The sequence below is a fragment of the Hermetia illucens genome, chromosome 4, assembly GCF_905115235.1.
Source record: "Hermetia illucens chromosome 4, iHerIll2.2.curated.20191125, whole genome shotgun sequence".
Classification (NCBI taxonomy): domain Eukaryota; kingdom Metazoa; phylum Arthropoda; class Insecta; order Diptera; family Stratiomyidae; genus Hermetia; species Hermetia illucens.
In genome coordinates, this window is record NC_051852.1 from 48,241,753 (window position 1) to 48,257,538 (window position 15,786).

Consider the following 15,786-nt stretch of genomic DNA (forward strand, 5'->3'; position numbering starts at 1 on the left):
ATTAAGGCATTCTTCACGTCGAAAGTAACTATTACCCAAGATTTATTGGCCTCTACTGCTTCCTTAGCAATTTTTGTCTCCGTATTGATCGTATTCATAGTAGATCTCGCCTTTCGGAATCCGGACTGCCGATCTGAGAGGCCGCTTTCCCTTTCTGTGATCGGTACAAGCCTATTCTAGATGACAATTTAATAGGCATATGTGCCAAAATCACCTAATCGGTTTACTGTCAGTCTGTTTGTTACACGTTTTTTTCTCCGAAACGGTTATAGCGATTGACACCAAATTTCTACGTCGAATTTAAGGGGGGTCCCCATACGCCGGGGGGTCTTAGTTTTGATATTTGGTGGGAAGTGTGGGGGGTCGAAAGTAATCATTTCTTTAACGGACCTATTCTCAGAGACTACCCAACCAAAAAATCTGAAAAAAATGAGGAGGCTGCCCCTATATGGTGCTTAGGCTCCGAAATACCCTCCATATTGACATCTGTTTAAATAAAGTTAATAATAGTACTCTCTCACTTTTAGTAACTGACTGCGAATCCCCCTTAAGTTGATTCTAGAACTTTCCGAATACAAAATTTTGCAGCAATGCAGGCTATAACATAGAGGATAATCCTACCAAGTTCCATGGAAATCGCACTATTATTCACAAAGTTGTCGATTCTGTGCAAATTCAAGCCTATGAATGTCAATATCACACGAAAGTGGATATTTTCCGGGAAGCATCCATCCTAAATACACAATGCTTGCACACGTCGAGATCCCTGGGCACGTCGGTCACGATTTTCACGTGGTTGGCGGGTGGGGGTTGCTTAAACACTGGGGAGTCTCAAGTTCTGCCCGTACCCGTACAGGAAACGCTTGTTTCGTAGACTTGCACTTCTGGAATGCGATGCACTGTCTGGCACAGGAATTAATGCCGTTGTTAGTCCCTCACTAGGACCTCAAAAGGGCCCTCATACCGTGGCTACAGCTGCCTCCGTATGTACTGAATGTTTTTTTTTGGGGTAGGGTAGGTGAATGCATTCGATTCGATTCGGTACGTCGTCGGACTACCAACTAAACACCTCCCCATCGTCACAGGGCTAGCCTGGAACCGTTTGTCACATTACTTCGGGCCAGCCCCCGAACTCTCCCGCCTTGCGGAGCCTTCAAATCAGGGAATTCCTTTCACCAACGGGAGGGGAGAGGAGGAAGGGAACTGTCAGTTCAAGGAACCCCCTACCATCCGGCTCCTCGACCGGTCGAGTTCTATCTTCTTAGCAACGAGAAGGGCCCGAACGTAATGGGCAACACGGTTCCACCTGTCAGCAGTCCCCAGCATCTCTTCCACAATGTTGTCTGGAGAGAGATCCTCTGTGTTTAAATAGAGCTGCTGACGAACCCCATCCCACCTTCCACAAGAAAAAAAAGTGTGATGGGCGTTGTCCACAACTCCATTGCAAAACACACAAACCGGAGAACGCGCCTTTCCAATTTTGTGCAGGTAAGACTGAAAGCTTCCATGCCCACTTAAAAATTGGGTAAGGAAATAGTCAGTCTCACCATGCTTCCGATTCAGCCACGCACCTAAGTTGCCGATGAGCCGCGCAGTCCATCTGCCTCTAGTTTCATTTTGCCAAGAGAGCTGCCACTCGTCTAGAGTGTGTTGCCGTTTTTCGCGAGCAACCACCTCCCTTGGCTCATCTCTCTTGCGCATCTCCCTTGCGCTTGTATATGGTCTGACGCTCCCTAGCAAGAAGGGCAACGGGGATAACTCCCGCGATCACCATCACGGCTGGTTCAGGGACTGTGCGGTACGCAGACGCCACCCGTAAAGCTCCCCGTCTCTGTACTTGCGCGAGGCGTCTACGATATACCTCCTTGTTAAGAGCGCCAGCCCATACCTCTGCGCCGTAGAGTAGGATAGACTGCGTTGAGCTCATCAGGAGACGTCGCCTACTAGACGTAGGACCCCCAATGTTTGCCATTAGCCTACTTAACGCCGAAACTCTAGCCGCAGCCTTGTTAGCTGCTGCTTGGATTTGCTCAGAAAAGCTCATCTTTGAGTCAAGACGTAGGGTCGGAATTCTCTTTTTAGTCAGGATGGCTACTTCGGTTTTTTCCAGTGCAAGGTTGAAACCATGAGTAATCATCCATCCGCTTACCAGTCGCATCAATATGCCGAGTCTGCTTTGCGCCTGTTCGACAGTGCGTCCAGCAACAAGCGCTGCGACATCATTTGCGTAGCCGACCAGGCGCGACTCTTCTGGCATGTCGAGTTTAAGCAGACGGTCATAGGTAGCGTTCCAGAGGTCCGGCCCTAGGATGGATCCCTGTGTTACCCCCGACGTGACCTCCATCCACCTTTGACCCTCTAGTGTTTCATAGAGCAGGGAGCGGTTCCTCAGATAGTCCCTCGAAATCCGTAAGAGATTGTTCGGCACGTTGAAGGTATTGTCTAGTGTGCCTAGAATGTCTGTCCATCTTACGGAATTGAAGGCGTTTCTGACGTCAAGCGTTACGAGGAGCACCACCCGTCGAGTTCGGCGGCTATGTGCCTCTGCTCGTCGAACGGCGTCCACGACTTGCATGAGTGCATCAATTGTCGATCTCCCTGCCCTAGAACCAAACTGTCGGGGAGATAAATCTGCGGCAGCGCGTATCGCTTCAGCGAGTCTACTTCTGATGAGCTTTTCAAGCATTTTCCCAGCAGTGTCAAGCATACATAGTGGACGGTATGAAGACCAGGCAAGGCAAGGCTCGCAACTTTCCAACGAGCAGGGAAAATGCCCTCTTTCAGGCAAGCGTTGAATACACCGAGCAGTAGCTCTGGCCGGTGTTGCTGTACCAGTTTGTATACCTCTGCTGGAACACCATCGGGTCCTGGCGCCTTCTTGTTTTTCATAGAGAGGATTGCCTGTTCCAACTCTTTTATAGAGAAAAGTGGACAGTCCTCTGCGCTCTCCGCGCCGACGTCACCATCTCATACGGGGTGCGCAGGGAAGAGTGCCTAATGCGGTCCATCTGCTCGACCTTAAGTGAACAGGGTTTCCACAGAGCCCCGATTTTTCGGGTTACCAGTTTGTAACCGAGTCCCCACGGATCCCCATTCACCTCGTCGACCAGATCTTGCCAGCAGCGAGCTTTGCTCTTGTTTATTGCGCTGCGGAGTCTCCTTTTTGCTGATTTGTACTCCATTATTATGGTAAATGACCCCCTCCCCCGGTGGCCTAGACGTTGTATTAAGCGGCGGAGCCTGTGACACTCCTTCCGGAGCTCTGCGATTTCCACTGTCCACCAATACATGAAAGGTTTGCCGCGCCTCGATGTCTTCCTGGTCATGGAGGCTGCGCAGACCGTCGTTATCAGGTTCATAACTGAATTTACGAGAGTTTGTGTCCACCACTTCGAAAGCAATGTGGTTGGTGGTCACTTGCCGAGAAGTCTTCCAGAACTCGCCACCCCACCAGCGACACCAATGATTCCGACGCGAAGGTTACGTCTGAAATGCTTCCTTCGCAGCCCGGGCGCCGGAACCTTCGGGTAGATCCGGTGTTTAGAACTACCAGTCCTGTTCTCGCCGCCATTTCCAGAATTCCTTTCCCTATGGAATCTGTGTGAGGCAAGCCCCATTCAAGTGCCCTAGCATTGAAGTCACCCCCGACCAGGATCCGCCCATCCGTGTTTAAGATAGCGTCCTCCAAAGCATCAAGCCTCCGACGAAAGTCCGGCATCGTCTTATTCGGCGTAAGATAGACACTAAAAAACGTTATCTCTAAACACCGAATGCAGACAAAGCCGTCCCCTCGGCCTTGGGCAAGAACCCTAAGGAGGGTGCCGTCCCGAACCCAGATCGCAGCGGTATCTGATATGTCTGGGTGCCATGAAACTGGGCCCTTGTTTCGGTACTGCTGGGTACTGATGAGTACTAAATCAGCTTCGGTCTCTGCAGCGAACTGCGCTAGCAACTCGTGAGCGGTTGCACTTCGGTGCATATTGATTTGTAGGATGGGAATCATGTTGACCGTATCCTAGCTCTTTCCAGTTCTGCTCTGAAAACTGGACACCGCCCCGATCCCGCAGTGTGCGCAACGCTCTCATCAGTCGCGCCATGTACTGAACGTTGAACCGAACATAGGAAACCCTTAATTGTGTATTCCGAATTGATCCTAAGGCTCTGATGAACTATGTTGTCGTCCATTCCAGTCCAGTCCAAATTCAACAACGGCAGGGATCTTGGTTAAAGATCCACAATCGTAAATGCTTTAGTCCGCGGAATTTAGCTGCTTGGAAAAGAAGTTCAACGGCTGCCAGATTTGTTCACAATTTGGTGAAGGGCAGCACCTGCAGCGATGTCTGAGGCAACGACGAATATGACTGGGCATGTAGCTTCCTGAGGGAACGTCAGAAGTGTAGCTTCCATCAGATATTGCTTGGTGATCTCCAACGCCTGGACAGTTTTTAGACAGCAACCAGACGGTTGTCCTCGACCTTCAGCCCAGGGAAGTAGGCATTAAAGATCGTTTGATAGTAGGGCTCCATGTCCCAATCTCGTTCTAAAATTAAATAGGAGGGATTGCTATAGTAGCTGATTGGTCGCATAGCAACTAATCATCTCCACTGAAAATATTCTGTTCATGTAATAGGGAAAGAAATTCATGGGCTAGTAACTTGCAAATGCCGAAATCACAAAAAATATTGGCGGGGTTTTCCACAAAGAATGTTGGGTTTGCACTTTTGTACTCTGATAAGCCTTGCATTAGTAGACGAATTGCTACTGACAACTTCTTCACAATGTGAGAAACCATTCCAGATACACTTTTGATTAGGAAACTGCGATCCACGATAATTTCGAATTCCCAGATGCTTTCTATGAGCAATACCACCGGATCATAATTCAGAACATAAATATGGAAGTGTCCTTATGTTGACTAAGTTTAAGGAGCAACAATAAAAATAATGAAAAACCCAAAATAGAACCTTGTGGAACGCTAGAGTCAGATATGGCAGGGTCGGTTGGAACACTAAGTGGCAAGCCATGAAACAAGTGATATGGGAACGCTGGGAGAGGTAACTTTGGATAAGAGTATTTTATAATATGCACTCTGCCGTAAATTGAGGCAATTAACCACGAAGTTGGTGAAGTGGCAGATTCGAGACAATGAATCTATGTTTAACAGAACTTTGTTGCTCTTATACTATGAAGTGGCCAAAGTGGGCGCACAACCAGCGGCTGACGTACCTTTCGAAGATTTTGGAACAATAGAAGAAGAGCGAAATAGGACGGTAATTCAGCAGAAATGCGATAGCCCCTTTTGTGGGATGATAAGAGCCTCTTTTCACGGACTCGGAAAATGGTTCTTTTCGAAACTCTTGTTGAAAATAATGGGGCGGGGAAGGGAAATGGACTGACCAGTTTTAGTAAAAAAAGTGGTTAGGAAGACCATCGTGACCAGGACGAACATTGGCGTGAAGGTTGGCAATGAGGCATTCGATAAGCAAAGGGATATGGAGGGTAATTGGCGGAAGATACGGGGCTGGTTGGATTTACTAGTGGAAGAGAAGAGGAGGGAAGATAGACTGAAGAGAAGTAGCACAGATTAAACCACAAGATAGTTGAGGGAGAGTAAGCAGAGGAGTCAGAGAATGGTTTCAGGCTTCCGGCCTTCAGTGAGCCTTCAGCACTGGCCAGACATTCCTTTCTGGACGAGAGCTTTGGAAGAAAACAACAGCATGGGTCCCAGAACTTTGTTTCTGATAGTAAGTTTTTGATGAAGTTTCTTGTGGAGGTCCGTGGAGTGAGGTAACAGGGAAGGAGATCTAATGGAATGGTGGACAAGGTTCTGAGATTGTCACCAGAGCTGAGTTCTCGTCTTCACCTCACGAAAGTTAAACTTGACAGCTTGAACTTAACAACGCAGGATAGGTGATAAATCAATTAAGTTTAGAGCAGAATAGACCAATTGGGAAGAAACTCTCTCTAACTATTTTGGTTCATAGACTCCCACTATTTCCTCAATCCGAAAGCAAAATTGTTCACGCTTCGGTCGGCTTACTTCTTAGCTAGGCGGTTTTCGTCCCGAATATGATTCACATCCATCCACGTCGTGTTTGTGGATATATATATAAGGTCACTCCACTCCTAGGGCAAAGGTTAAGACAGTATTATATTTGCAGACTGCGTTAGTTGAGGCGCTACTTACTCCGACCACTCGCTGTAGATACTTTTTCAGTCCCCACATTGGGCGCTATTTCTAATAAGTTCGGACTTTCTTTTGATTACTCCAAATATTGAAGTTAACTACTGTTATTTGAATTTCTAGTCGCATTCTAGTTGATAGCCTTCTCTCTGCATGAAATTATAGCGAACAACAGAATATCTGGAATTTATTATCGTCGAGTCTATTTAAGTCTATATGATTTAAGGGTCTAATGGTTGGTTTTCTTGATCGCAACCATTGCAAATAAATGTTTTCGTAACAAAGTGACTGACCTTATCCAATCAAAACAACGAATATCCGTTCATTTCTCACAATAAAAATCGAACCCATACACCCAACCCATTGTCAAAAATTAGAAATTACATTAATATTGTAAAATACCATTTTCCGAGATATTTATAGACTCGCTAATAACTTGGATGTCTCCGCAAATAAACACACTTTCCTACGTCGATATGCGCTGGAGCCGATACCGATAAACACCTGTGCCCAATTATGCAAAGAATTGGCCGCGGTCGTGCGATAGTGAAATGGTGTCAAACCATTAAAGTACGGTCGTCTGGGAAGGAAACCATTGGGGCGACAGTTCGGCTCAATTCCGTCTCAGCACAATGAGTTCAGCCAGTGCAAATGATAAACGTCTTTTCCCGAAAACGAATTTCTCAAAACCGGCTCCGGACAAAATTCCAAAAAAGAAATTGCATATTGTTATCGTCATACGGCCGCCTCGTGAAAAGTATGGCACCGCGCGGTATAGCCGTCAAGTGTGTATGCGCATCTCATCAGGTGTACAACGAGTACTCGTTGAAATGAAATTTTGAAAATTTCGTTGGAAGAAAAAGTTTTTACCAAAGCGTCATCGCACGGAAAGAAGCATGGAGCCCGGATGGCATGGCATCCAAATGTAGTGTTTGTGTTTGAATGGGGCTTTCTGCTGTAAGCTGGGCCATGTATCTGGGAATTTACTTTGCAGATCCATAGTGCCTCCTCTTTGATTGCCATAGGTTGCGTCTACCACTAATCCTGGCTAGTCTGGGTCATAAAACCCTGTAATTGTCGACTGGAGAATATAACCACCAAGCAGCACTTGAAGTCCCAAAAGAGACAACAGGTTCCTAATCAAGGATTTCTACACACATTCTTCATAAATGTATCTATTCTTAATTAAAAGGAGCTCTGAGGTGGTTCCAGGTATCATGCTTCAGTATTGACCGCAACCACAAGTTTCCCTGGGTGCCTTAACACTTTCACTGTCGAAGCTCACCCAACTACTTCTCACTTAACACTTGGAAGTTTGCAGTATCTATGGCCACGCTTAAGAAGAAATTTTAACATCTATATCTGATGGCTGTAGCTAGTTTTATTGGCTATATCTTGGCTTAGCTGTGAAGCACAAGCTAAGCCAAACTATTGCCATGCCCAAAGCCTGTCTACACAGCGGAGAACATCGCGCATCGTGGGAATTTGATGACTAAAAACTTTTGTCTTCTTGTGAGTAATCAAAATAAGAAGAGGTAAAACAAAAAAAGTGAAAAAGAAGAAAAACAGTACATACATAAGGCATTAATAAAGGAGGAAAAAACATGTTTGTGATGGATCACTAATTTTGAACATAATGAATGATTATGAAGATATCTTGGCGGAATGCATGAAGAAAGAAAGACGTGATAGGATTGGTGTCACGGTTATGAAATTTCTGAAAATTACTACCATTTCAATTGACACGGAATTTGTATACATAGATAGACGGATCCTGAATGAGAAATTAGGAAAGATGCTGCCTTAGCAAACTTTCCTCAAACAAGTCTGCTTGGGTTCGTTACTCTTCCATCGGAAAAACCGCCCGGAAATGAATGTTCAGTTCAGTATCACTACACATGGTAACTAGGAATGACTAATAAGCATTCAACAAGAAACAAATCTGCACAACCCCGGAAAATTGATTCTTTTTGAATATCAACAACAATACATAATCTGAGTCCAACTTATTATCAGATTCGCTGAATCCAACTTATTATCAGATAGATAAGTGTTCTATCATTGGTTATAGGTTCATTTAATCTGAAATGGTTAAAAGACATCAGAGTTGTTGCGAGAACAGATTTTAATTTTTATTGAAGGACAGTAAGCGCGCAGATATCAAAATGAAGATACATTACAGTCTGCAGTCTCTACAAAGTAAAACTGACCCTTTAATATTTTCAACAATAATCAAGGTCGTCGCCAAGACCGTAGAAAGAAAGTCCGAGGTCGGAGTAAAAATCATGCGGAAACCCTTTTTCATTGAAATGTCTACTCCTGGCCGCCGGAAATACATCGCGCGTTGGAAGGAATCCGTGCTTCCCTCCACCCTCCCTCTCACACCTGATCGTGCCTCCTGAATCGATAAAGGGCACACCGCTCTCTCTAGTCTAGTCGTTTCCAGGCGCTGCTTTTTCTGCTATCCCAATGGATCTTGAGGGAGTTCTCCTCGTAGTGGCAGGCCTGGTTACTGTACCTATGATGTTCGGTGAGTTTGCGATAGGCCATATTGGGTTGGACCGATGTCATCACTGTTTGCTTCTTTCATTCTAAAGAAGCTTAGGATTGTCATCTGTAAATTAACTGGTACAAAAAGATCTTGCAATTGTCCAAGTGCTTCGTGTAGAGATCAGTGGTTTGTTCCTGCTTTAGAATACAGCCCAAAGTCGTGCGAGTTATGACTTGGCAACTTAGTCGGCCAAGTCCTTACAACTCACAATCTGATACATGTGAATGGTTTTCCTAGGTCACCGTCAAAGAAAGCAAATATTATGTGGAACTTCTTTGGATGAAGGTTCATCGGGGTTGCGCTAGAAAGTACATAAGCTCGAATAATCGAATTTCGTTAATCAAAATCTACATTTGCAGTTTCCTTAAGGGGGTCATCCCGTGTGTCAGATTCGCGGAGTCGATTTTTTTTTTGGCATCAATTGTATCTAGATATAGTGTAGAATATATGGGCAAAATGATTTCTTGATATTCGGAGTCATTCGGAAATTATAGAGTTAAACACGTGATAAGTCACTTGTCAGATTTATATCGATCGCCGTAATAAAGCTCGTGTTTATCCATCCCAGTGACATTCGAATCACTTCGCTAAAAGGGCAAAAATTGAAGCCAAGGCTGTATATGTGTTCCTTCAAGAAACCTAGGGTTTATGGATTAGGTATAGCGGATTAGTTTTATGGCTAAAAATCGCACTTTAAAGCGTTTTTCTCGGAACCGCATGTTGAAAATCGGCTGCCACCATAGCCCAAAATCTATCTAACGAAATTCTTTAACATTTTCAGGACTTAATTAAAACATATTTCTAAGGTCCGCAAACTAGGATAATTGCGATTCGTTCAGTAATTTTTTTTTATTCATTGAAGAAGCCGTAAAAAAGCACCAAAATTCAAATAAAAAGTTTAACGCGGCATCAAAAATTTAGTTTTTAATATTTTTTAATAATCCTAGTTTGCGGACTGTAGTTAAGTCCGTACGTTAAAATGCCGTTTGCTTTTTTCCTTAAGATAATCACAGCGCCCTCTAGCGTAGCAGCAGAAAAACACCTTTTTTTGGAGATGGGTGTATAAATTGTCCTGTATTTCAATAACCAACTATGCGATCGGGGTGGAAAAACTACTATGCACGCTCAAGATATTAATAAATCTATGGTGAAAAAAAATCCACTTCTTCAGGAAAAAATTCTAAAAAATAGGCAAAAACGGCTTTCACACGGGATGACCCCCTAGGTCGGCTGCTTATGAATCTAATCTTACATCTCTCGATATTACTGGCGTATCATGTTTGAGATGTGGAGTGATTTTCAGCCAATATTCAAATGAAGGAGGAACTACTTTCCTTTCCTACTTTCCTTTCCGTTTTTGCTTAAAATATTTATTTTTATTTAATAAGAGTTTTGGGGAAAAAAAGGCATTGAATAAGCAAACAGTTAAGCTTCAAAATTCGATATGAGTTAAGTAAGAAAATGTTTTAGTTAAAATGAGAAATTACTTTTTTATTCTTGACAATGTTTTCCTCAGTTTCCAGGTCTATTTGCAAAACTTCGAGCGATTCAAACTAGTGTCAGGACTTCTTGGGGCTTTTTGATACTTCCACGATATACTTGTCTGGTAACTTTTGGCCACCTGTGGGTCAGAGATTGTAACATCTCGGGCGAGCGCAATGCTGACAACATTGCGTACCGTCACAGTCTTGAATGAAGTGCTCTAACACACTTCACGGCCCTCATCCAATATGGATTGTTGCGCCAACGATTATTATTATTATTAGGTTCCTTGTGATCTTTAGGTTACTTAGATTCATCTTCAGGAATGGGAGCATTCTCCTCCATGGTTATTTATGCTTTGGGACAGGGATTGAGGCTATTTAATCTTAAATTTTGCTTCGTCAAGCAATTCTTGTATTATTCCTCCGAGAAGATGACGTTTTAGCGCAGTCCCGCATTCATCAACATCAACGGCGCAACAACCGGTATCCGTTCTAGGCCTGCCTTAATAAGGAACTCCAGACATCCCGGTTTTGCGCCGAGGTCCACCAATTCGATATCCCTAAAAGCTGTCTGGCGTCCTAGCCTACGCCATCGCTCCATCTTAGGGAGGGTCTGCCCCGTCTTCTTTTTCTACCATAGATATTACCCTTATAGACTTTCCGGGCTGTGTTAGGTAGAAAATGTGAATGACGTAGTTCGTTGTTTCGGCTCAAATTCTTAGTAATGGCGAGGAGTGGAGTTTGTGCTGCTTCGGCGATGGCCTTATTCTCTCGATCTCTCGGTCTATTTTTTCTGGGGTGTACATGGAAAGGCTTCGGTGAGTTGTCTCCTTGTTATTTAGCTCCTCAATGTATAAGTAGAAAAATTTGAAGCATTGTTGGATAGCAGAATTTTCACTAATCTCTTGAGATGTATGGAGGCCTTCTGAAAAAGGGCTCCAATGGACTGACTGATTTCAATCTTGTACTTGGCCAAATAAACCGCTCTCAAATGCCTACAGTCATTTTTCAGCGAAAGAATGAATAACGCTCCTTCTTGATGCATTGAGCCACAGCGATTAGCGTAGATGATTTACCCAGAACGTTTAAACCTGGAATTGCTAATCGACTAGTTAGGACATCGTGATTATTGTGGCTCTGCTTAAGCAGTGACCTTTATCTAGGATTTATTGAGCGTTTCGTCATTTTTTTAGCCGATGACTTTCATATACAAAAGTATTATATTAAGAACCCTGACAAAAACCCAACACGTCGATCATTATTAGCTAGAGTCTCGTATTTTAAAATAAATTTCAAGTAACTACTCGCGGGAAATAATTTTGAAATAGAGAAGGTCGGCAGGCTGGCGGTGTCCTACCAACCTTCCAAATAAGGCTTGAGTAAAATTAATATTAGAGTAGAAACAGTCGCAATACTTATCCAAAAATGCATGCAAATTGGGTTGCTAACGTTATTTGACTGTAATGATTAAGTTAAGAGGGGAATTCCAGAGAAACTAGCAGCTGTTTTCGGAACTACATATGACGACAAAAAATATTACATGCAATCATCATCATCATCAATGGCGCAACAACCGCCATCCGGTCTAGGCCTGCCTTAATAAGGAACTCCAGACATCCCGGTTTTGCGCCGAGGTCTACCAATTCGATATCTCTAAAAGCCGTCTGGCATCCCGGGTTGTGCCATTGCTCCATCTGAGGTAGGGTCTGCAACTTTCTGTTTCTAGCAAAGACTTATAGACTCTCCGGGTTGGATCATCCTCACCGATACGGATTAAGTGACCTGACTACCGCAACCTGTTGAGCCGGATTTTATTATTTTTTTATTATGATATTAGCTACGGAATCGTCTATCCTCTTGTAGGAGGTCAAAAATTCTTCTTCTTTTCTCTCCAATGGGGCTATGAATTCGCATTTATTAGCATAGTTTCCGAAGGGTTGGCAAGATCATTGTTTTATAAGACGTTTCGAACGGAGCACATCTGCTAGTTTCCCCAGGCTTCCTCTTCCGTCTGTGAAGCCGCTTCTCTACTCCATTGTCATTCTTGCTTGGAACACTATGCCAGCGGGATAGTGGTTTGAGTCTATATTGCCACGTTCCCCTATATGTTCTGACTTTCATCAAGGTTAAGAGGTAACGGCGTTCGATTAGCACACGATCAATTCATGATATTGATATCATACTTGGGGCAAGCAGGGCTCGATCTACTGCCTCGATAGAAGGTGTCCTTTCCTTTGGTTGACTAGCAAACCTACTTCGAGTACATGGTTTACCGGATGACTACTACAATATATGCTGTAGTATCTGGATCTTTGATGAGCACTTTTGATTTCGACAATGGAGTCAGTACATGGATTGTGGGGCTGTTTCGTCTGGTATTTCGTGGAACAATTCTTGCATTGTTTCACCGAAAAAATGTTAATTTCACTTTAACCTTTATTATCGTTTTCCGGAATTAAAATCGATAACGCTTTTATCTTGCTTCTGTAATGGAAAAAGTGGTCTTTCTGTGCTTTCCACGTTTCGCTTTTAGAATTCGGGTGAAGATTTCTTATCTAAAAGTTAAGAGGCCTATCAGGAGCATAATCTTCAGAAGTTCACTCCTGCCAGGTATAGAGTGTGAATGACATAGTTCGCTGCTTAGGCTGACATTTAAAGTGTGACTTTCCTATGAAGAAGTCAGTTCTTGCTGTTTCGGTGAAGGTTCGATTCCTCAATAGTTGGATCCATTTTGCTGGAATGTTTACGAGAAAGTCACTAGTCGATTGCCTCGAAGTAACTGCTTAACCTGTCAATGTACCTGTAGATAAATTTGAGGTCGTTGCAAAATGTTCACGTCATTGCCGAGGTGTTTGGATTTCTTCTCCAGGAAGTCATCGATGTATTGGCTTAGTCTTGCTATTCTAAGGAGGCCTTTCTTCAGTGGTTAAAGTAATGTTTTAGTTTTGAAAATATACAGCGCATTTGTTCCAAATTATTGTTGTATGAAATGATCCAGATGGCACAATGGATGATTTTCAAATAGTGGTCAGATTTCGACGTGCTGTTCGAAAAAGGCACCCAGTACAATTTTAAGGTAATGCAGCATTCGCAGGAGATTGCTCCGCCTATAAAGGAAATTTATGCTTATGCAGTGTCCTTTTTACTTAAGAGGTTTTTTAATGAACTAGGCTATATGTGTAGGGGTTCCATAGCTTCCGCATTTCTTTTATGTTCTCGTAAAGGTAATTTTGAATATTAAACTGGACAGTTTTTCTCTTCCTTATTCTGACTGTCATAACCACCAGCTCTTCTCATATCGAGTCTGCCTAAAGTCATTCTCAAGAGCATGCACATGGAAAGACAAAAGAGGGGTTTCCTTTGTTGGCTACAATTACATTTATTCCTTTTCTTCTCCTTCTTCTTCAGGCTTTGTCCCGTTCAGAAGCGGATTCGCTACGTCTTGATCGCGAGTATCATTTTACGCGGCCAAAGGCGTGACCTGGACCGAGTTGCGGGGCTACCAAATCACGATCCAGCGAATCAAGACGCCATTGTTTCGGCCGGCCTTCTGGTGGTTTCTTCTCTCCACGTAAAAGACTAGCTACTAAACTCAATCCAAAACTGGCTAATCCCCAATTCCCATGCAGTTCAGTTATAAAAAAAACGATGCTCAAACATGTCCTGATTCATCAGTTTCCATCTTGGCGATTTAACATGAGATTAGATGTCAATCTCATTTTGTAAAGCGCAAGAAGGCTACTTTTGGATTTCGGCTTGAATATTGGAATACATTTGCCTTATATGAATGTCAACCTATTGAAGTTGGAGTTCAGGAGCTTCACCCTTCGCAATGCATTGATTTTTTTGTTCAAGGTTGTTTTGTTCCATTCGTCGTCGTTTCTGCCTCTTTATCTGCTTCCTTTGTCGGTGGGCCAGTTTTAGAAATGCGTTTGAGAAGAGTAGGTTTGCAGGAGTTATTTCACTTACCCAGACGCTGTCGATGTCTTTTGGGTCACAACATTTTTCATATCATGGTTACCAGAAAATGTCCCGCTTCTCCACACAAGTGATTTAGGTACCATAACTTTATATTCTGATATAGCTGATGCTCCAGCCTTTAACTGCAGGTGAAAACGGAAGAAGGGTTAAAACGACGTCCCGGCAAGTCCTCCTTACTAGCTTTTATATTTGTAGATCCTGCTGAATAAATCTCCGATTGTGGGGTGCACAGAGAAAAGAGCATCCATTAGATCCGGTCGAAACACTCTCCTCAGAATTATCAGAATGGATCGTGGATGGTGGATGTTGCAAATACTGTCATATTTTTCATATCACTGGTGGTCTTTGAAAAGCTCCTTAAGTCTCTAGTTTCCATTACGAATTCAGGTTGGTTAAACGATGTTTCTTTCAATTCTTCCATTAATTCGCAAAGAGCGTATGAATTATCTCATACAATAAATGGAGAAGAACATGTCAATCGGCTGTGAAGTCATTTGATGGGTGAGGTGTCCTTAGAACCACATGAGAGATTCTGTAAAACAGAAGAATCATATGTATCTACTTTATGGCTTCTTCCTACTTGGTAACTCTGGAAAAGTGTGTACATCATGAAGGCAGCTCCAGGCTTTTATTCAAAGCCATTCCCACTCATCTCTTTCATTTCGTTTAATATGTAAATTATGTAAGAAAATTGTATAAATCGCTGATACAATAACAGTTGAAACATGTTAAAATACTTCAGAGGATTTAGAGATGGCGGAAGACTATCTAGGTTAAACAAATCCAATTATGAGGAAAGAACATCCCAAATATCCGAAAAGTAGCAAAAAGTGATATTGCAGGTCAGCTTGTATCGAAGTGTAGGATGAACTATGATAAACCTACAGTTACTATGATCTAGGAGCACAATATGCAGAATCATCAACCCTATTCTTCTGCCATTATGAGACGTTATCTACGGGGCTTTTACCCAACCTTCATCCCTTCTGACTGCCTGTGTATTGTGGCCAATATTCCAAAGTTATAACTCTAGGTTACGTGCAGGAACTATTCAAATAGCTTCGTTGAGGATGTCAATTCCCAATCAATCATGGACCCTCCAATTGTTTTTGTTGCTAGATCTTAGTTTTCTGGTTCTACGATTTAAATTATCGCAATATATGGTAAATAATGTTACCCCCAATGTATGATCTTTTCATTTTGGCGCATATGCACATGTGAATAAAATACCATGCATGAATTTTTGGAACTCATCTGAGAGGTGCTGAAATGTCCAAAGTACCACCCTACATTTCTGAGATTGGCTGGCGCAGAATAGTATGAACGTCAAGATTCGTGCTTGGGATAGCTCTGCCTCTTTGTATAGTTCAATCAGTAGTCAGCTCGGATCTTGGATGGATGGATGGTGGGGGATATAAATTTGAGGATTAGCAACCAGCAAATCTTGAAATGTTATTGCCACCGAAAAGATAGCAACGCCTCGGATAAGCATTGACCTCACGGCGGAGGTCTTTGCCTGTCGAAAATTAATTATGATTGGTTTCTAGAATGTGAGCACGCTCCTCGATCACGAGACTGAGGGTCCT